Genomic DNA, 21,813 nt, shown 5'->3' on the forward strand with positions numbered 1-21,813 from the left:
CAGGGCTCACCGAGTTGAGGGTGGCTGACAGTGACCGGAATTAGGTTGCCTTTGGGTCCAATGGTGGTGGAGTTTTCTTGCAATGCGAGGTGTGAACCCAGTTAGGGTATCCTTGACACCGTACAGCAGTGTTCGTGGTTAGTAACACAAGGTAAGGTCCCTTCCACCGTGGCTGCAACGCATTCTGTCGCTGGTGGTTTTTATGTAAACCCAATCTCCTGGTAGAAGGGAATGGCACAGTTCCGTTGCAGGTACTGGAAGGGCTTCTCGGACCTGTGAGTAGATAGACTTGATGCATTTCATTAATGATTTATAGTAGTTCAGAATCGCATCATCTGATAAGTGCAGATCCAATTTTTCCGGATCTGGTGGTGGGGTATGTGGTAATCTCATGGATCTGGCCATGAGGATCTCATATGGGGATAGTCCATGTTTTCTGTTGACAGTATTTCTAATGTGCATGAGAACTATAGGTAAGGCATCTGGCCACTTGAGGCTGGTCTCTGCACATATTTTGGCTAACCTGGTTTTCAAATCTGAGTTTTTTCTTTCCACCACTCCGCTAGATTGGGGTAATAGGCACAGTGTAAATGTTGTTGAATTCCTAAGGCTTTACATACATTCTGAATGATTTGGCCTGTGAAGTGGGTTCCTCTATCACTATCCAGGATGTGGGGTAACCCAAATCTAGGTATAAATTCTCTTATTAATTTCTTAGCGACGGTTATTGCGTCTGCTCGCTTACAAGGATAGGCTTCTACCCATCCTGAAAACGTATCAATGATGACTAACACATATTCAAAGTTACAGCATTTAGGCATTTGAATGAAATCCATTTGTAGGTTTACAAAGGGTCCCCATGGAGGGGAATGTGCCGAAGTTTTAGTCTTTTCCCTTTGGCCTATGTTGTGGGCTAGGCAGACAGGGCAGGTACTGCAGTACTGTTGTGCTATAGAAGGAAAATTTGGGGCAAACCAATCGCGCTTAATTGTTGCAATCATCCCCCCTTTGCCCATGTGAGCCACGGAGTGAGTCACACGGGCAAGGTAGGGCAAAAGAGTTCTAGGCGCTACCAGACGGCCGTCCGGGGAACGCCACAAGCTATCTGGGTGCAGTTTGCACCCGTTTTGTTGCCAGTCCTTTTTTTCCTCTTCTGGGGACTGGTCTTGCAACATGGCCAAGGCATCGAGGCTAGCTAGGAGTGAGTGATCCGAGGATAGGAAAAGGTTAACAGAGTCAGGTGCTGGGGAGCCTATAAGGGCCACTTCTCTAGCTGCATGATCTGCCAGGGCGTTTCCACGTGTGACATTGTCGCAAGGGGTAAGGTGAGCTTGGCATTTAACTAGAGCTAGGGAAGAGAGCAATTGCAGAGCTTGTAATAAAGCATCTACATATTGTCCATTCCGAATAGGACTTCCGGTGGATGTAAGGAATCCTCGCTGTTTCCAGAGTTGCCCAAAATCATGGACGACCCCAAAGGCATATCGAGAATCAGTGTAAATGGTTACTGACTGTTTATCAGCTAATACACATGCATGAGTGAGGGCTACTAGCTCAGTGACCTGAGCGGACAAAAGATGTTGTAGATGGTATGTCTCTAAGACTTGATGCTGAGTACATACTGCATATCCTGCCACTAGGTTACCCAGACTGTCTCTAAGACAAGACCCATCCACAAACAAAATTAGGTCGGGATTAGTCAAAGGGACATCCTGGAGATCTAGCCAGGGTGTAAGAAGGTGTTCGGTAACTGCCAGACAATCGTGGGGTTCCCCATCCAAAAGGGTGGGGAGAAGTGAGGCAGGGTTTAACATGGAACACCGGGTTAAGGTGATGTTAGGAGCTGACAGGAGGAGTCTTTCATATTTGGTGAGTCTAGCATTAGATAGATGTTGGGTTTTACCCTTTAGAAGTAAAGCAGCCACGGCATGAGGGATGGCTATAGTTAGAGAGCTTCCCAGAACTAGAGTGTCAGCCTTTTCAACCAAAAGGGCCGCTGCTGCAACTGAGTGCAGACAGGGGGGTAAGCCGGCTGCGACTGGATCTAACGCGGTGCTGTAATATGCAAGAGGGCGGTTCTTGTCCCCATGGAGCTGAGTTAAGACTCCTTGGGCAAATCCTTCCTTTTCATGGCAATGGAGGGTGAAGGGTTTTTGGAATTCTGGAATCTCGAGGGCGGGGGCCCGAATTAAAGCTTGTTTGAGGGAGACCAGGGCTTGTTCCACCTCGGTGGACCAGACCAATGGCTCTGTAGCTGTATCTAGGGTTAACTCTTGCAAGGGTTTTACAAGTGAGGCATAACCTAGAATCCATTGCCTGCAGTATCCTGCCATTCCCAGAAGGCTTCTCATTTGTCTGCGAGTGGTAGGTTTAGGTATTTGTAAGATAGCATTAATTCAGGAGGAAGATAAGTGTCTGTTTCCTGCAGAGATATCATGGCCTAGATAGTGTTCTCGAGGGAGACAAAGCTGCAACTTGGATTTAGATGCTTTGTGTCCCTTAAGGGCAAGGGCTGTTAGCAGGGTGATAGAATCCTGTTTACAGGCTTCTAGGGAAGGGGAGGCCAACATGATATCATCTACGTACTGAATTAAGGTGGAACCCCTGTCAAAGGTTATGGGGTCCAGATCCCTTTTTAGAATTTGTGAGAAAATAGTAGGGGCCTCTGTGTACCCCATAGGGAGCCGACGCCAGCTGTACTGAAGTCCCTGGTAAGTAAAGGCAAACAGAAATCTGCTGTCTGGGTGGATAGGGATAGAGAAAAAAGCTGAACAGAAGTCTACAATGGTAAAATAAGTGGCAGTTGCAGGAATGCATGACAGGATGGTAGCAGGGTTGGGGACAACAGGAAATGAGGGTAACACTGCAGCATTAACTGCTCGCAGGTCCTGCACAAATCGATAGGTATCTTTTCCAGGTTTCTTTATTGGAAAGATGGGGGTGTTACAGGGGCTACGAGTGAGGAAAATAATTTTTTGTTCTAAGAGGGAGGTTATAACCGGCTTGATACCCTCTTCTGCTTCCTTAGAAATGGGATATTGCGGGATGCAAGGGAGAGGTTTTGTAGCGTCTAAAGTGACCCGAACGGGTTCAGCACTTAACATGTAACCTACTTCGTTTGGATGGGTTGACCACAATTGTGGAGGCACCTGATCCAGCAGTTCCTGTTGCAACAAGGAAGTATTGGATTCGGTGTTTTCCTGGTTAGAATTTTGTAGTAATGCTACAAGAGTCTCTTCCCTGGCATCCGGTACATCAAGATAAACACCCTCCGGTGTGCAGTAGATTACACAACCTAGTTTACACAACAAATCTTTACCCAATAGGTTAACTGGAACAGAAGGACTAAGCAAAAAAGCGTGTTGCTCTGATATAGGTCCGATAGTGACAGTGAGAGGTCGAGACACTGGGTGGGGAATAGGCTGTCTGCTGATGCCTACGGCGTTTACAGTTTCAGCGGAGACAGGGGCATAAGGGAATTCTGAAGCTTTTAAGGTGGAGCAAGAAGTGCCAGTGTCTACAAGGCAAGAAACTAATTGCCCATTGACAAGGCACATCAGGCTAGGCCCAGACTGATCCAAGGGAATTAGGGGAGCAATAATGTCACGACCCCTCGCGTTGTCCTATGCGTAGTTACCGAGTCTGGGCATATCCTGCGCCCGGATGGGTAGTGCAGGGGGGAAACTTGCTGGATTTCTGGGGCCAAAATGGCCTCTCTGGCCCCCCTCTCTGGGCTGGGTTTTTCGGTTAGGACAGTCAGACTTCCAGTGGCCGGACTGCCTGCAATAGTGGCACTGAGTATCGTGGGGTGCTTGCCTTGACCGCGCATTAGGCTGCCTTTCCCTCTTGTTCCATCCCCTTTCCCAGTTTCTAGTTTTTGGACTCTCTGGTTGTTTCTGCAGTTGGTGGATTTGAAGAGCCATAAGCTTTGTTTCAGTATCTTCCTTCTGTTTTTCTGCTCTTTTATGGAAGTGTTGGGCTGCTGCTAAAAGTTCCAGTAGGGGTTTTCCCTCCCAGCCTATAATGACACGCTGTATTTCAATGGAGATTTTAGGTAAAAGACCTTGTACAAAGGTAGCAGAGACCGCTTGTGGTGCCTCCTCTTCAGGATTAGTCATACCCGAGTGTCGTTCAAACACTTGTTTTAACCTTTGAAGGTAATCGGCTGGTTCTTCCCCTTTGTTTTGTTTGCACATATTAATTTTTACCCAGTCTATTTTTTTAGGACAGATTGTAAGTACTGCTCTTACTAGCTGCTCACGGGCGGAGTTTAAAGCGACGTCTCCAACAATATCCTGATTTGGCCACTGAGCTTCCTTTTTAAGTCTTAGGAGGGTTTCTTGGGGCATAATGGTTCGCAAAAGTTGATTTACATCAGCCCAGTTAGGGTTATGACAACTCATAATAGTGTGTAGTTCTTCCTGAAATTTTACTGGATCCTCCCTGATGTTAGGAAAAGCTCGGGCTAGATTAAGTAGGTCAGTTGGGGACCACAGGGCATGCATGGTTACTAGGCTCGTTCCTTGTCCTGGGAGCTGCCGGAGCGGACATAATTGGGCAGAGACAGTTTCTTCTGGTGTTCTAAAATCTCTTTTTCATGGATCATATGAATGGGAGTCCGAGGCAGTTTGGGTCTGGTCAGTTTCTGGGGTAGCAGGTTGAGCAGATTTGCTAGTAGAATCAACCCAGGTTGACTGTACTGCCGGTGGTAAGGTTCCCCTTCCCTGATTTGATGGACCCGGCTGGGCCTGTGGAGGCAGCTGAGCCGGGGGGGCAGAAGGGACTGGAGACCAGAACTCTAATAGATCTTCAGTAGTTTCCTGGGGATAGGGCGCTTTTTCCATCACAGGATATAAATGACTAGGGCCCAAATAATTTGGGGGAGCAGCCAATTTCTCCCGTACTTCTTTCAATTGTAGTTTTAATTTCTCCTGAGAGGCTTTCAAACTTCGAGTTTGAGACTCGTACCGCCTTTTTGAGGCTTCATCATACCAGTCAAAAAATGCATCCCATTGTGCCTGGGATACTTTGGAACCCCGAGACTCTAAAGTTTTTCTCAAGTGCATTATTTTATCCAAATCAAAGGTTCCCACATTGGGGAATTGCCTGGCCAGGTCATTTTTAGTATAAGAATGCCACTTTGCCAAAAACTTGCAAGTCTGTGGAGAGTAATGCGTGTACAGATAATAGGCTGGAGTTCCCTTTGGGGGACCTGATGTCTTTCTAGACTGACTTGTTCCCATGATCACTTACACACACGTACACACACAGGAATGGCTTATTAAGGGATTCGCACCGTTTCAGTTCAGCCCACAATACAGCTGAGCAGAAATGAACCTGATGACGGTACGCTTATTTAGTGAGAGGGGGTAGGGAGTGGAGACAAGACACAGAAGGGGTCCTTCCAAAAGTCACAGGAGTCCACTTGGGACGACGGATCTATTGGAGGCTCATGATTTTGGAAGGGAAAAGGGAAAGGAGGCAGGACAGACACTCCACCTGTCCGTTAGGTCACTGGGTTCAGGCAAGTCCCCCTTGCTATTAACTCTCACCGGTCACAGCCAACAAAGCTAGCGGTGGAATCAGGGCGGCTAGAACTTTGCCTTAGTCCAAGACCTGGTCAATGGCTCATTTAGCTAAGTACAGTCATTTGGGTTTCACACATTACATCACCCCTCCCCTTGCTGTCTTAGGTGTAATGCTTAAAACTTGCCACAGGGAGGAACCAGTCCTCTCCTTATAAACTAAATCCTGCCAAGGGAAGATCCAGCTTTCAACTTGCAGTAACCCTGACACTATCGGGTTGGGAATTTGATTCACAGCCCGTAGTTAAAACTGGTACTGTCGGGGTGTAGACTCTGTCTATAGCCCGCAGTAAAATCAGGTGGGGAGCGTCCTCCGTCCACAAAAAAAAAAAAAAACCCACAGGTGAGGTGAGGACCTAATGTCCACAGCCCACAATAAACCAGGTGATATCACTTTCTATTACATATAGACAAGACAGATAGACACAGACAATTTAAAGCTTAAGCTGATCCTTAACAAAGTTCGGATCTCGCTTGGCTGTTCTCGAATAGGAAGCCTACGAACAGCCCTCCTCCAAAACCCCAAATAGAGATTTAAAAGGTCTCTTACCTTTGAATGGCGCCAAGGAGTTAAAGGGGGGCGATCCGCGGTCCTTCCTGGGCGAGGCCAGCACTTGGAGATCCGAGTCACGGCACCAAATTGTCGAGGAAAGAATCACTCTGCTATACTTTAGAGTTGGATTGAGTGCAGCTTTAATTGTGACACACACACACATAAAAAGTACTTTAGCTAAAGGGAAGCCCATGTAGCATGTCTAGATGCTGATCATTGGTACTTTCCCTGGCTACCAGAAACAAAAGGTTTATATAGGGGTTGCTTAAGTTCATTTACATGTGATCGTATAGTGGAATTTGACTAACAGTTTATACTTGACAGGAAAGACAATTATATATATACAATGGGGTACACCAGATGTTTTCACAGGAAAGACCAAAGAGTTACTTGATTGTATAATGTGGTTATCAGGTACCCTGTCTATCACCCGAAGATGGGTGACTACACAATACATGTTAAAATGCTAATTTGTATGGAGTAACTTCCTATGGGGCCAGGAAGACAGGGGGGCACGTACCAATACTTATCAGAACAGGAGATGTCGGTTTACAGACATCAAAAGGGCTAGAGTTTCCCAAAAGGAGTTTGCATTTAAATGGTGGTTCTGAGACATCCTATGGGATTTTAGCATCTTTATTTCAGTCTCAGTTTGGGGCATCCTGTCAATGATTTAACCTGAGGGCTTCCATCACAGTTCAGGCTACCCACTTTCAGGCCAGGCCTTCTATAATCAATTCTATGATTAATTCTTTGATTCCACAATATTAATACATTAACAAAATAGCACAGTACCAGAAATCCACTATTAAGACTCTCTCAAAAGAGGTGATGACCTCCCTTCAGTTCTGGTCAATGGGTCACATTCTGACCTCAGTTACCCCAATTTACACTAGTTTAACTCCACTGATTTCAGTCACTCCCCATAATTTACACTGGTGGAATGGAAAGAAGAGTTTGGCCCCACAGCTGTGTTCTTACCTACCTCATAAAAGTTGCAAGAAACAATAAATAGCAATCATGTTACAACACAGAACTTGCTTCCCACTTTGCAGCTGCCTGGATCAAATCCTTTGTAACCATCACAGTACAGGGTGGCTGAGTGGGATCCCCAGCTGGGCAAGATCCCCAGGGGGCTGTTCATGATGGTGACTGGTTTAAATTAACTGTGAAGGAAATTGGCCACTGGTCAAACATCAGCTGAGCCAATTCCACACTATGACATTTTGGGGTGCAATCCAGAGCAGTGAGGGGCCATGTAACCACCTGCACCCGCCCTTTAACCCTGGGTGCTTTAAATGCACTACTGCCATGGCTCATATGCCCAGATATCAACAGCCAGCAGACAAGCAAGCTGTCCCCTGACTGTCTATGTGCTGTGCAGCCCTGGCTGAGAACCCTGACCCCAGCAGCCAGTCTACAACACAACAGCCTGCTCACTCTACTCTTTATCACCCACTTTCTTACGCAGGGGTGAACCCAAGCATGCTGCCAGTCCCAATTTCCCCCGCAAGCCATCTGCTCTGCACAGTCCAGTCCTTTCCTGGCCCGTTCAGAGGAATAATAACTTTCATTTGCACCTTGAAAGAGACAAAAGGCACGGCTAAGCCCATTAATCAGAGTAATCAATCACTTCAGTTCAAACACAGCACTGGGTTGGTTTACCTTAGAAGTAAAACAAGTTTATTAAATAAAAGTCACAGGTTAAGCGATACCCAATAGAAGGAATAAAGATACAAACAAACAAAAGTAAAATACACTTTCTAGTGGCTAAGACTTAATTCAGCAAGCTACAGCCTTGGTTCAAGGTAGTTTTCTTACCAATCTTTTTCTGACACTCTCTGTCAGGCCCTTCCACAAAAGTATAAGGTGCTGGTTTCCTTTGTCTTCTTAGGTGAAAGATCATTGCAAGATCATTTCTCAGCTTGCAAGAGCTCTAGCCCTTTGTGTCTGTCCAGTGATTGATAACTTAGGGGTTCTCTGCCCCTACTTTTATAGTCCAATAAAGCTTTGAAAAGCATCTCTCTCAAAGCTCATTGACCTTGCTTCAAGAGGTAGGCAGTCTTCCTGAGGGTGCCATCTCCATCCCCCATTGAGATTAAGTGGTCATCTTTCTTCATTTGCTCTCCTGATGGCTTTGTTTACCTTGCATGGAAATATGCCTTCTTTCTCTCTGCCTGATACCCAGTCTAATCAGACAAACTAATACACAGTCCTTTGTGATCTGGACATGCTGACTCCCCGACTATCTTGTGAGCTTCAGCCATCACTCGAGCAGCAGCTTCTATCTGGGCACACAGGACTCATTACAGCGCTTTTGAAAATGCAAAGGATAGGCCATAAACTTAACCATCTCCCTATCCTGCACCTTTGATCTCTTCTCCCAATTGGCCATTCAGGGTCCTTAGTGGTCACCTACACCATCTTTCTGACAAAGCCAGGAGCACCCAGAGAAATTAAAAACCTCTGTCATTTTTGCCTGCACAAATGTTGAAAGTGTTGACCATAATGGATAAGAACCAGGAACCGTGAAATAAAAAGTGTCTGCGGAACCATCCCTGAGAACTCCCCTAGGCCTGGAGAATTCTTGTGCACTAGTAGAAACTATGACAAGAAACACACACTTTAAAGGGCAGAATTGTTTCTTGATTCATGATCTTTATGATCTTCATGATCAACAAAAACTGATACAGAACCATAGATCTGGGACAAACCAATGTTGGAGATGTAATATGGAAAATGCCAATTTAGTAGCTGTGGAATTGTGTAAAACTACAATACTCTTGTAAATACACAAAGAGCAGTGACTGAGCTGTTGTAACAGAAAGACAACTCCCCTCTGGGTCCAAGGATGCTTCTTGAGTCTCCCCCCTGCACTCAGAGGCCTGGTCTACACTGGTGGCTTATGTCAAATTAAAGTCCCTTAATTTTAATTAATTACTCCTGCGTCTACACTTGCGCATTGTTTATTCAAATTAAGGAGCCTTTAAAATCGAATTAATAAGACCACCCCTGCAAGTGGCGTAGCACCTAATTCGAATTTGTTAATTCTAATTAGTGTCAGTGTAGATGCAATTGGTCTTAATTTGAATTAATTGGCCTCTGGAAGCTATCCCATAATGCCCCATTTCAAAGTCCCCTCCCCTCAAGCAGCTCCGGGAAAATTTGAATCTTCATTTCCTGTGTTTGCTGCCAGCGTGGAGAGAGCTTTCCCACGGTTCTCATCATGGCTACTACAAAGCCCAAACGTGCTCCAGCATGGAGTCGAGCTGAGGTCTTAGGAGTTATTCCTGATCCCTGAGCAGTCCAGCAACACACAGGACAGCACAAATGAGCCTGTGGAAGGCACATCTGGTGAGTTTTCTTTCTTATTAGCATTTCTGTCCTTGCACTTTGTTGGGGGGGGGGGGGGACAGGGGGATCCCATGCGTTTCGTTGACTGCCATGGGTGCTTATGCAGAGCTCAATGTTTGTTTTGTGTGTTAAAAAACATTATGTTTATCATCTGTTGATATCACATTGAAAATTGAATGTATGTAATCTGTTATCCCTCCCTCGCTTGAAAAAAGTTTTCAGGGGAGGGCTGCCTTGTCTCTCACTTCACAGTAGGATTCTTCTCTGCAAGCAAGGCAGCCAGCATCCCCCCCCCCCACTCACCATGCGGTGAATGGGTTTAAAATCCAAGCTGCCATCCTCCCCCCCCCCACACACACACACACATACATACACAAGTCCTTTGCAGTTCACAGTTCGTCTCTTTAAGGGTTTGAAAGATTTCACCACCCCCTCTCCCAGCGTGGTGAATGGGTTTTAAATGCCCAGCAAGCCCTTTGCAATTTGTCCCTTTAAGGGTTTGAAAGATTTCACACACACACACACACACCCTGGTGAATGTGTTTTATATGCCATCAGTGAGAGGAAAATCTTTGCTACTTTGTTTCAATGGCCAATCATGGAAATTGATACTTTCTTAAGAGTTTATTCACAGTGCTACAGGTGGATACAATATATCATGTTTTCCATCAATGAAATGGAAACATTTGTATCACTGTATTAATATGATAACTGTGGCTCTCTTTTTATTTATCTTTCATTCTACAGACACCTCAGCAGTGGACCCACCATTAAGAAGTGCTGCTGACAAACTGTCTCAGATTAAAGAAGGCGGGGAGGGAAAAAGCAGAGATGACATGTTTGTGGATCTCCTGAACGCCTCAGCAGCCACACAGACAGAGAAAAGAGAGAAGTGGCTGACCTTGTCCCATAACATGGGACAAATGCAGGACAATGATTGCAACACCAGGCTGGAGATGCTGCAACTCATGCGGGACCAGTCAGACATTCTATGGCATCTCGTAGACAAAGTAACCCTGCAGCCCCTCAATGATGCTCCTCAACAGATGGCTATGCCGCCTTCCCCCTTCCCAGCCCCCAATAGGTCTCAAAGGAGATTGTACAAGAGGCATTACGTGCTTACCTCCACCCCAGAGGTGAGCAGAAAGCTGCGGCGGCCACACTGAGTGCTGGCCAGCAAGCTACCACCCTATCCCTGGAGACAGTGAAAGAACCCTCCCTCCCCCCGCTTTCCCCATTACTTGAATGTAAAGAAATAAAGGTTTGCATCATTCCACAAACATATGTAGGTCAGGAGGGAATTCTCGGGCACAGATATTTAATGGGCTTGGGTGGTGGGATGATTATTAAAGACAAACAACATACAGTGTGTGGGTTGGTGGAGGGAAAAATCAAAGGCAAGCAATATACAGGGGGTTTTGGGATGATCATTAAGGAAAACAGCATACACGTAGGGGGGTTGGTCTGCTGGAGGAAAAAATCAAAGGCAAGCAATATACAGGGTTATTGTTCTGTTGGATCTCTTGTATCATGGCATACACGGAGGCATACATCACTCTTCTTCACATTCTTTCTCGAGTTTTAAATAAATCCAGGATAAGTCGTGATGTATTTGTCATGGTCAAAATGAGAGCACAGGTCAGCTGGCGCCATGTTTCTGCAGCAATGGCGATCGGGAGAGTAAAAAAACAGTGTGAAAATCCTTTTCCTGTTTGTTTGGGGGTGTGGGAAGATGGTGGGGGAAGCAGCGCTGCATCCTGGGATGATGACACTCGTCACAACAGCCTCTGTGGTTAGTTGCACTGTGGGATAGCTTCCCACATTGCACTGCTTTCTAATTCGAATTAAGGCTGGCCAGTGGGGATGCAAAAAACCAGCAAAAACTCCATAATGTGGACAGTCTGCAGCGCTTTCTATAAATCGGTTTCTGAAAGTCGAATTAAGCTAATTTGAGTTAGCACTGCAGTGTAGACATAGCCAGAGAGATTGGAAAGGGAAGTCATCAGACCTCCCATAATTCCATGTCCCTTGCCTGGGCCCTGACCCCCATCCTCCCTCCCGCTCCCTCCCCCCACAAACCAACTACCTCCTCCGAGGTCAGACCAACCATGGAGTAAATCCAGAGCCTCCTCCTGAGCCTCTCCCCTTTGGGCAGGAGGGTTGGGCCTGACAATCTCTACCCAGCCCCCTATCACAGATGCTGAAATTTGTTGCTGGGGTCCACCTCCCACTAGGCTGCTCCCTCAGCTAGGAGCAGGGCAGCCAGGTCAGAGCCTTGCTGGTTCAGTGGCTCCTACTCACCAGCCCTACCATATCTCTATGACCAGATCAGGTTTGGTGTCTTTCACAGCATCCAGCTTTGCCTTTGTTTCTTCAGTTACACCCTGAAAGCCCAAGCTGTGGGGAAAATAAGAAAGGAAAAGAAAGTATTAACTTCCTCTGCAGACACAACACCTGAGCCCACAGCTCCCCTGAAGTGCCATCTGCTGCACCTGCAGGATCTGTGTCACTGTCAGTGCCCTGCCTGCAGATCTCACTGCCAGCAGGGTGCTTTTCACTGGGGGGGGCGGGGAGGAGAAATGTTGATGCAGTCTGTAGCGTGGCCGGCTCCCCCCACACCTCACTCATGCCATGAGCTGTGGGCAGGGACAGTAACATCCTTTCTGCACCTGAAGGGCTGGATTGTGCAGCCTGTACTCGGGATGGTGAGCACTTACTGACATGAACAATCCCACTGATTGCTATGGGGCTACTCGGTGCTCACAGGGAGCAGGGGGTGGCAAAATCCAGCTCACAGCATCTCTCCATGGAAGTAGCGTGATCTCAGCTCTCCTTGCTGCATGGGCTCCTCACGTCCCCTCCCCGCAGCCTTCAGTAACACAGCTCTTGAAGGGGGTCAGTTTCTTATGGAGCTGCAAATGGCTTTTCTAAGTGCTCTACCACCTATATGCTGACTTGGATTGTCTTGAAAATTGCTGTGTATCATGGGCAGACAGGGTAGGTTGGGGCTAGTGGTTCAAATCTGGGTCATTTGAGAAAGGAGTTTCTGAGATAAGGCCCCCCCAAAAAAGTCATGTGACAGCAGAATCAGAACATTTTTATAAATTTTTTTGCCCACACCTGGGGTCCAAACTATGGCTCTGACCTTCCTCAAACTTATAGCACCCTCCCAGGATCTCTCTTAGCTAGCGCACAGCACCCACTGCCCCTTTGGGGAAGCAGCATTGAAGAAGTTATTCCAGATAAAGTTTGGAACTTCAATCTGCGGCAGTCAAAACTGACTCTCCAAAGAGGGTGAAATACGCATGTGCAGCAAGTGTAGCGCTCCACACCAAACCAGAGGTTTTGCAAGCAGTCTGCTGCTGCGGTAACAGGTGGCTCAAGAAGCCATGCTATGACTTTTGAACCAAAGAGACACCGTAGTCTGTGTGTTCTGCCTTGCCAGTGGCAGCTTTCAGATAACATGTGATGTGCATGTTTCTTGTGTTCTACTGAGGCTTGTTCTGCCCAGAGACCAACATTTCAGGTTTAATAGCAATATTTTAAAGTGCCCAACAGTTCATATGCAGAATCCAACTGTATTGTAGGAGTATTGTCAAGGAAAATAGCATTAATTAAACAATGGGAAGATTAAAGATTCCGGTATGCAGTTAGGGTGTACCACTTGACCTGACTGTACCTGACCCGAGTACCACTTGGGAAAAAAAAAGGGGGGGAACTTTCGGTGGCGGCGGGGTTTCGTGCGGGGGGAGGGGGGATTTCGGCGGCAGCGGGTTACATGGGGGGAACAATGCCCTCCGCCAAAACCCTTCCGCCATTTGCCCCTTTTCGGCGGCAGGGTTTCGTGGGGGTGGGTGGATGGGCACTTCCGGCGGCAGATTCGGCAGAGCGGTATGGCTCACGTACCACCCAGCCTTCTCCGACGTACCACCGGTAGAGAACCGCTAGCTTAAACAGTAATATACTCACCAACTCTCTCTATTTAACAGGGTGCTACTATGGTACAGAACGAGCATTCATTTTATTTTCTTTCCAGCCCTTTTGGGAGAGCAGGAGTGACAGCTGCAGGTCAGGGTAGCGTGTGCATGCGTGTGGTTGTTATTATTGCCTTAGTAATTGTGTTTGTAACATCAAGATAAGCTGCATTTAGGGTTTGCTAGAAGCCAGTGGACTCTGTCCTCAGCTGCATCAACTTTATACTCAGCACTGCCTTGGAGACTTGAAAGTGAAAGAAATTGGCTCTAATTCGCCTTTCCCCGATGCTAGGCCAAATGAGGGCCAGAACACCCTATGGTCTAACTTAAAGAAAACTCAGGCTGCTCCAAATTACCCCAGCTGTTGGACCAGCCCAGGATCTGCTGTAGCGTCCTCTGCCCCCTCTTGCCCGCTACATATGTCCTCCATGCCCCTGCACATCCCCTCATCTGAGACAGGGTTGGGTGGCACAGAGTTGGCTCTCTCTGCTTTGCACCACCCCAGGACTACCCTGTGTCAGCAGGATCATTGGATGCTGTGTCAAGGCAGCTCCCCTGCTGCTGTGCTTACCAGGGGTGGAAGGTTGAACGCATGACTACATAATTTAATTGTTTAATTAGCAAAATGAGACTAACGAACACAATGGTGGGTCTCTGTTCTTTGCCTCGAGAGCAGAGTGGGACCGGTCCAAGTCTGGGTTCCATGCACTGTAGGATATTCTAATCCTGGTAAACGAAGGGTAACTCACAACCCCACAACGTTAACAGCACAGACTAAAGGAATCAAGCTGTTACTTACCTTATTATGCGTAGTTTGCAGTTGGGGTGTTTCAATCCCTCACACAGCAGCTGCACCCCTGAATCTCCCAGATTGTTTCTCCCTATATAGAGCTCTGTCAGGGTCTGGTTCATGCTTAGAGCAGCGGAGAGATCACCACAACAAGCAGCGGTTAGACAGCAATACTCCAATCTGCAGCAGACAGATACAGAAAGGAAGATGACTACTGGTTTATGACCCCCCGTTTCCCCTCCTTGATAAAAGTGTGTATCTGTAAAGAAACTCTGAATTCAGAGACTAGAGGGAGAAATAATCTATTTCTATTTAAATAATAATCAAAATATGCTTATGCAAAGTTCTAGGCTCCTAAGGCAGAGTCAATGCTACAACAAAACCCCAACAACATTAACATAGATATTCAAACAGGAACTCAAAATCTCTTTCTCGCCCCTTCATCGCTCTGGAAGGCATCCCTCACTGCCCTCAGTAATCTCAAAACCCTGATCAACAAATGTCTTTTGCAGCATGTCAAAGCTGTTACGAGATTCAGGCTATTTTGTACCAAGGAAGGAAGCAAGTTCCAAAGTTCCAGGGCCCACAGAGAGCACGCCCTGCCAGCTGCCCCCTTGCAATTATAACAAGGGGGATCCAACTCAGATGCCCCTTGTAGGAAGGCGCAGTGGCCTTCCTCTGAGCCTGGGCCCGAGGAAGGGCCGCAGGCGCCCAATCAGACTCTAGACTGGCCGGCAGCCCAGTCTGCCCGGCAACCAGACTACTGGGCCCCGATAGGTCCTGCCCGGCGGCCAACCCGACAGCAGCGGGGTGGAGCCCTAGGGAGGGCTGCAGCCATAAAAAGTAGGCCCTGCAGCTCAGAAGGGAGGAGGCTGCTGGTGGAGATAGATGTGCTGTCTTGCCGGCAGCAGCAAGGGACTGAATCACGCCAGACCACTGCCGCAGGGAACCCCCCTCCTGGCCTTGCGGTCGCGGCGACCCGTCTCTAAGGCCTGGGTTGGGCCTCCGGGCCCTCTGGACTGGCCGAGGTCTCCAGGCCTGGGGCACCGGGTCCAGCCTCAGGCCCGCAGCGGCTGGGACGAGCCTCCTGAACCAGAGAGCTGGGAGTTCCGCCCAGAAGCTGGTCTGGACCTGGAAGAGCTGCCAGACGCCCAGCCCCTGGAGACAGGATCCGACCTGGAGAAGTTGCCGGAGACTGGACCGTACCCCCAGCCCAGCGACCTGGAGGAGCTGCCCCTCGCTGAGGAGCTACCCAACCTATCCCCCGTCGACGTGGAAGGACTGACTGGCCTACCCTGTGTGGTGTACCCCGATGACCCCGAGGAGCTGACGGACAGAGGTACCGGGGAATCCGGGGAGGAAGGAGCCCAGGGACAGCCAGAGGCGTGGCTGTACTAAGGGTAATGCCCAGTCGGCGTGTTACGGCAGGAGCCCCGCCGACTGAGTGGCAACACCCGTGCCACTGCTAGGGCCCTGGGCTGGGACGCAGTGGAGTTAGGTGGGCCTGCGTCCCCCTCTCCTCCCCCTGATCCTTGCCATTCCCCAAAAGGGAAATAGCCTCTGCCGCCCGCTAAACTCGAGCCACTGCTCCTTGCTCGCCCGCCCTGCCTGAGGGCCGGGGCTGACTCCTTGCTCGCCCGCCCTGCCTTCACTCGCCCGCCCTGCCTGAGGGCCGGGGCGAAAGACTGCAAAAACTAACATTCCCCTGTTGTATAGGAAGGCGCAGTGGCCTTCCTCTGAGCCTGGGCCCGCGGAAGGGCCGCCAGGACTGGGCCGGGCAGGAGCCCGTCCTACACCCCTGCTGACCACAGCTGAGCCAATCTGGCATGGGGAGGGGCGATCCCTCAGGCAGGCCAATACCAGAGCATTTATAGATCATAACCAACACCTTAAACTCCATCCAGAGACCAACTGGCAGCCACTGCAGAGCCCAGAATACTGGGATCATGTGCACATGGCAAGATGTCCTGCCCAGTAAGCAAGTCACTGCATCTGCACCAGCTTCACTCTTTGACTGGTTTGAAGTGTACACCGGTGCTACGCACAAATCTTTGGTAGTGAGTTGATTCCTTTCCATGTACCCGGTTATAGCAGATACCCTGTATTCCACAAAAGGATAGTCAGCCAAAATCAGCAGGGGGCAAGGAGGTCGTAGGTGCGTTTCTACTGGGGGCAGATGGGGAATTCCTCCACACGCAGAAGGAAATGGCTGGGAAATAGTTCACAAGCTCCCTCATTGCCAGCACTCTTGTATAGCTGTTGTATACCTGTGCTATGTCCTGCCCTGTCTGAAACCAGAGGATCAAAGATACACATGATGGAAAGGTAACAAACTATGTGTTTGTAATGGAGAGACTGTGAAAACTGGCTAGGCAGCACTGCACACTGGATACCTGGCAGCGTGCCTTGTGACAGGCCTTGACCTCGATACGTTTCGTTTCACGCTTGCTCCATCTTAGGGACCATCTTTGTAGCTTTGGGCCAGTTAGATGGTCCATGCATTCTGGATGCAGTTGATGTGTCCCAATCCTCTTGCAGCACATAGTCTTTAGGCCTCAGGTCATTGACTGTTGTCTTGCACAATCTACTGTTCTCAGTGCATTGCAGATATCTCCCAAATAAAAACCAGCATATGTGTGGGCTCAGGATGGAAGTACCAGTGCCAGCAGTCCATCTTGGTTAATGGACATGAGGCCCATGCTTAAGAGAAACCATTGTTTCTTGAAAAATAGGTAGCTGGTCATTGCACATTCTCCCCTTTCATTCTCTCATGACAGTTGCTTCCTTGCCCTCAATTAAGGGACTAATACGGGCTTATTCAGCTAGATGTAAGTTCAGAGTTGGCTCCAGTGACTCTTACTCTAGAAGCACAGACAGCTTTTACAAATTCTACCAGAACAGATTCCATTTCACGTCAGACAATTAAACTTGTCCCAGGCTCTATTCAAATATGGGTCTATCAACCTCACTCTGCTTCTACTGCTGGTGACAGACCCTGATTGCACCAACTGTTCAGAGAGAGGTCCGCATAACAGTGGAAGAGTCCAGGCTGATGTAACTTCTCTCTTTCTCCATTCCCCTCAGCATGTCTGTCCAGCTGACTGGGACTCCCTTTACACTCTCACTCACACTCACCAACATGTAACCCATTCTCCCTCCAATTCACTTCTGAATGTGGTTCAGTACAGACAACTGAGCATAAAAGAGTTGAGCTGAATCTAATCTGGTGTAACCAAAGTCCCAGACCAGAGATGTTGAGGAAGGAAAGCTACTAACAAGTGGGCATAAGAAGATGCAAGTTAAATAACCCTCCCCTTACTTGACCTTATACCACCTTCTGTCTACTTGGCTTTAAAAACCAGCTCAGATTCATTCACACGACTGGGGAGCTGATGCAAATAGGAATCTAAATTAGTCTAATGAATTCTAGCTCTGGGGATTTCCTAGCTGGACTTTCGTAAAGCCTTTTTGTGTTTCTGCCAGGACCCATGATCTTTGTCATTTGCACTCCTCTGTTGCTCACATTTGGAGAAAATGCTTTTCACCTGTACATGGTGAACGATTGTGAGGGATGTAATAATATAGGCTCTTTCCTGACCTGAAATCCCACCCAAAACACTGCTTTGAACACACATCATTGATTAGTGATTTCCTGTCATTATGTGAAGAATATCTCCGTGGTACCATCAGGACTGTGTCTCTCTGTACTAGGACCAAGATTCTTACCCCACGTGCTTCCTATTCTGCCTCCCCAGCAGGCTGTCAATAACAGATTCCTGGAAGGGCTAGGGCGGTGCTGCCGAGCCGATCTGCAGCTATGCCTCACAGCAGCTGAGGAGATCAAGTTCTTCCCATTAATATTTATTTTATTTGCTCACTTATTCAGTTTTACAGCTGGTCCTGGACACTGAAAATATTCTTCCCTCCCCACCTGTCTGAAAGAGTGGAAGCCAGAGCTCCAGTTTGGGGGATGCTGTGGTTCTAAGGGGAAGGACATGGCAGACATGTTACATTTATGGCAAGCCCCAGAGAAGAGGCTGTGGGAAATAACTCGCTTCTGAATTGTTATTAATCTACACAAATACAATTTTAATTGTTACTAATTGCAAAAGCTGCCCTTGATAAGTCTCTTAAGGGAACCTGTTACTGTCTCACAGAAACCAAATATGGATGAGGTAGCTAGCACAGGGAGAAAGAATTGGATATCTTGGAAATATATCACTAACGCAAAATGCCACAGAACTCACTTCATTTACACACACCCATCTCTCGTCTTCCTTTCTCTCGCTTTGTTTCTTTTCCTTCCCAGTCTCTGGTGAGAAAGAAGCCAGGCTGCAGCCCAGAGACTTCACAGCATTCTCTTGGAGCTGTGGATTTAAACACTGAGCCAGGTGTCTGCCATTGAAATGGCAATTTAAATGATAAAAATCCCAGAGCATTAAAGAGCTTTACAATCACTTATAGCTTCCTGGTATTGTTCCTGGAGAGCCAAGTGGACATGCAGAGCTAGTCTATTCTCTATAGGTTTATATGCCATGCTCACCACTGTAGTATCTGAGCACCTCCCTGGAGTGCATTAAGCAATGTGAATAAATATCTGTCATGTCTTGTTTGGTCTTTCATCCTCTCCTCAGAGGGAGAAGCATGTGCAGTGGAGTGGCTTGTTTTAGTAGGGTTTTTTTATTATTATTAAATAAATATACCTGTTGCTATGTGTTTACATTAGAGAAGGCAGATCAAAAAGTTGTACCTTGCACTTGGAGTGGAAGCTTTGTGAGGGTCCTTAGATCCTGGGAGAGTCCATTCCACAGTCTCAGACTGCTCCCAGAGAAGTTTCTGCCTCCCACACAGGCTAGCTTTACTCTTATTGCTGGGAGTTCCAATGTGCCAGAGGACAAAAGCTCTCAGCCATGGTCTTTGTCCCAGAACTTCAGGCCATCTTTTATGTATCCTGCGTCCAGGTCATGAAGTGCTTTGAAGATACGGACCAAGATCTTGAACCTGATTTGAAATTCCACAGGAAGCAGTGTAGAGAGAGGAGGAGAGGTGTGATGTGATGAGGAGGGTAGCCTGTGTTACTGAGGAGATGCACTGCAGTACTCTACACTAGTTGGAGTTTCCTAAAGGCTGAAGATTTCATGCCCAAGCATGTTGCATTGCTGTAGTCCAGCCGAGAGGTGACAAAGGCATAAATAACTGAGGCCAGGTCCTAATCCACCAGGATGGGATGGAATCTCCTAGCCAGCTAGAGATGGTTGAAAACATTACTCATGGCCATTGCCACGTGAGAGCTCAGCATCGGTGAGGAATCCAAGAACAGTCCTAGACTACATGCTGAATTGACCTGCGGTGGATGTGAACCTTCAATCAAAGGAGATTGCACCATGGCTGCAAACACCTCAAAATACTTTCCTCTGCCCACCAGCATCATCTCTGTTTTGTTTGGGTTCAGCTTTAAACAGCTGTTCTTCATCCATGAGCTGATCTCACCCAAGCATTGGGCCGTGTTGGTTGTAGTGGTGTGGCTGCATGTATTGAAGGAAAGGTGTCATCTGCATGTTGTTTGCACCTGAGTCCACGTCCTCCTGACCAGTTCACCTAGTGTCTGCATGCCGATGGTGAAAAGGACAGGAGAGAGAACTGACCCTTGTGGGACTCCACAAGCGAAGGTGAAGTTTCCCATCACTACTCTTCAAGTGTGTCCCTCCAGAAAGGACTCAAAACATTTTGTAGCGTTGCCCTGGATGCCTACCATTTCTCTCAGGCAATACAGCCATATGTCATGGACACACAGTGTTGAATGCTGCAGTGAGGGCCAGGAGGATGAGAATGGATATCTGTCCTGTATTCCGGGACGGGAGCAGATCATCCATCAGTGCCACTAAAGCAGCGTCAGTTCCCTGTCCTATCCTGAATCCAGATTGTGCTGGGTTTGGAATGCTGGCTTCAGTCAGATGAGCAGGTAGTTGGCCTTTCGTTAGCTTCTCTTTGAACTTTCTCAGGAACAGGAGATTTGACACTGGTCAATGGTTGGCTAGAGCTGAAGTTCCAGGGTGAGCTAACTGGACCTATCAATACTGCCAGTATCTGGGAGGGTTGCTGCCTACAGAGATGGGTGGCTGAGGAAAGGAGGGGTGAAGGAAAAAGGCTGCTCCCATGAATAGTCTCCAGCTAATGGCTGTTTCTTCTGAATTTCTTTGTCTTGTTGTCCTTTCCCTCTTCCTTTTTTCCTCTTTCTGTTTGTCAGGTTGTTTGGTTTGTCCAAAATTAGTTTATTACAGTGATGGAAAGGATTTGAATGACGGAGGGTTATTCTAGCCAAATTGTGGAAGTGTCCTATAACTGTGTTCTCATTCACACTGGGTGAGTAAAGTAACTGAAGGGCCTTCAGTAAAATACACTGCATTTATGATGCATGTAGAGTGGCTGTATGACCCAACTTCTTATCTCATAAAAGGTGATAAATCTACATAGCAGTGGGTTTCTTCTTGACTGCTTGGGAAGAGAGTAGGTGTTTTTTAAGGGTTGTTGATGCATTCATTGTAGTGCTGTGATTCTAGTAGAAACTGCTGAAATCATAGTAATATAATGTTAACAGGCACAGACTAAAAGAAACCAGCTGTCACTCACCCTAGTTTCTGAAGTTTGCAATTGGGATGTTTCACTCCCTCACACAGCAGCTGCACTCCTGAATCTCCCAGTTCATTACGCCCCAGTTGCAGCACTGTCAAGTACTGGCTAGTTCTGAGAGCAGAAGCGAGATCGCCACAACAATCAGCTGTGAGACCACAATCCCACAACCTGCAGGAGACAGAAACAAAAAGAGAAGGACATGATCACTTGTTCCCTTCATGTTTGTAGCAATTGCCTCGCTGGTGTCGGTGTCTGTCTGGAAGGGGACTGTTCATTCAGAAGAGATCAGTCAAAGGGCTGTAGTAGGAGTCTGTGGGACCATCAGCACTAAAGGCCCCTATGTGGATTCCTATCTATATGCCACTCTTCTGTCTGTTACCCTGGGTTCCACAAGGAAATGTTCTGGTGAGCTGAAGGGAGGACAACAGATTGTGGGATGTAAGGAGTGGATAATGGGCTACAGAATCCTAACAACATGCACTGAGGAAGAGTTCAAACTCTTTCCTAGTGCTGGTATTCTGGTTCCTTTCTGCTTATGAAAATGAAATCTAAAGCTGCTATATGAGCTCCCCTGCCTTCCCCAAACCATCCCCCAGTGCATAAAACTATGGCTACACCGTCACTGCAGAGTTAAGCCAGGTCTGGATGTCTAGGTCTGGGAACCCAGATTAGCCAAGCCTGGGTGTGAGTGTTCACACTGCTAACCTACACTCGAGTCATAACTGGTCCACACTGGTGTTGCACTAACCTTGATTAGGCACCAAGACTGCTGGGGGCATAGCCCATGGTTCTTAGCACTGCACTGCTCTATGGTGTGAGTCCCTGGCCAGCTAGCAGTATAATGGCATGAGGCGCTCCCAGACAGTGACACTATTCAAGTGCTCTCTGAAATGTAGCAAGCTGCATAGAATGTGGGGTTTAAAC

The 21,813-nt window shown here is 47.7% G+C and overlaps 1 long non-coding RNA gene across 1 annotated transcript; it reads right to left on the reverse strand.

Moving 5' to 3' along the window:
• Positions 1-14,310: 14,310 nt before the first annotated feature.
• Positions 14,311-20,995, reverse strand: LOC137159999 (uncharacterized). The gene is made up of 3 exons (XR_010921774.1): positions 20,887-20,995; positions 18,504-18,623; positions 14,311-14,436 (listed from the first exon to the last, which is right to left on the reverse strand). It is a non-coding gene; the product is annotated as an uncharacterized lncRNA (long non-coding RNA).
• Positions 20,996-21,813: the final 818 nt, after the last annotated feature.

The sequence above is a fragment of the Emydura macquarii genome, unplaced genomic scaffold (genome assembly GCF_026122565.2).
Source record: "Emydura macquarii macquarii isolate MOO-44397 ecotype Brisbane River unplaced genomic scaffold, CSIRO-AGI_Emac_v2 contig_2072, whole genome shotgun sequence".
Taxonomy (NCBI): Eukaryota; Metazoa; Chordata; order Testudines; family Chelidae; genus Emydura; species Emydura macquarii.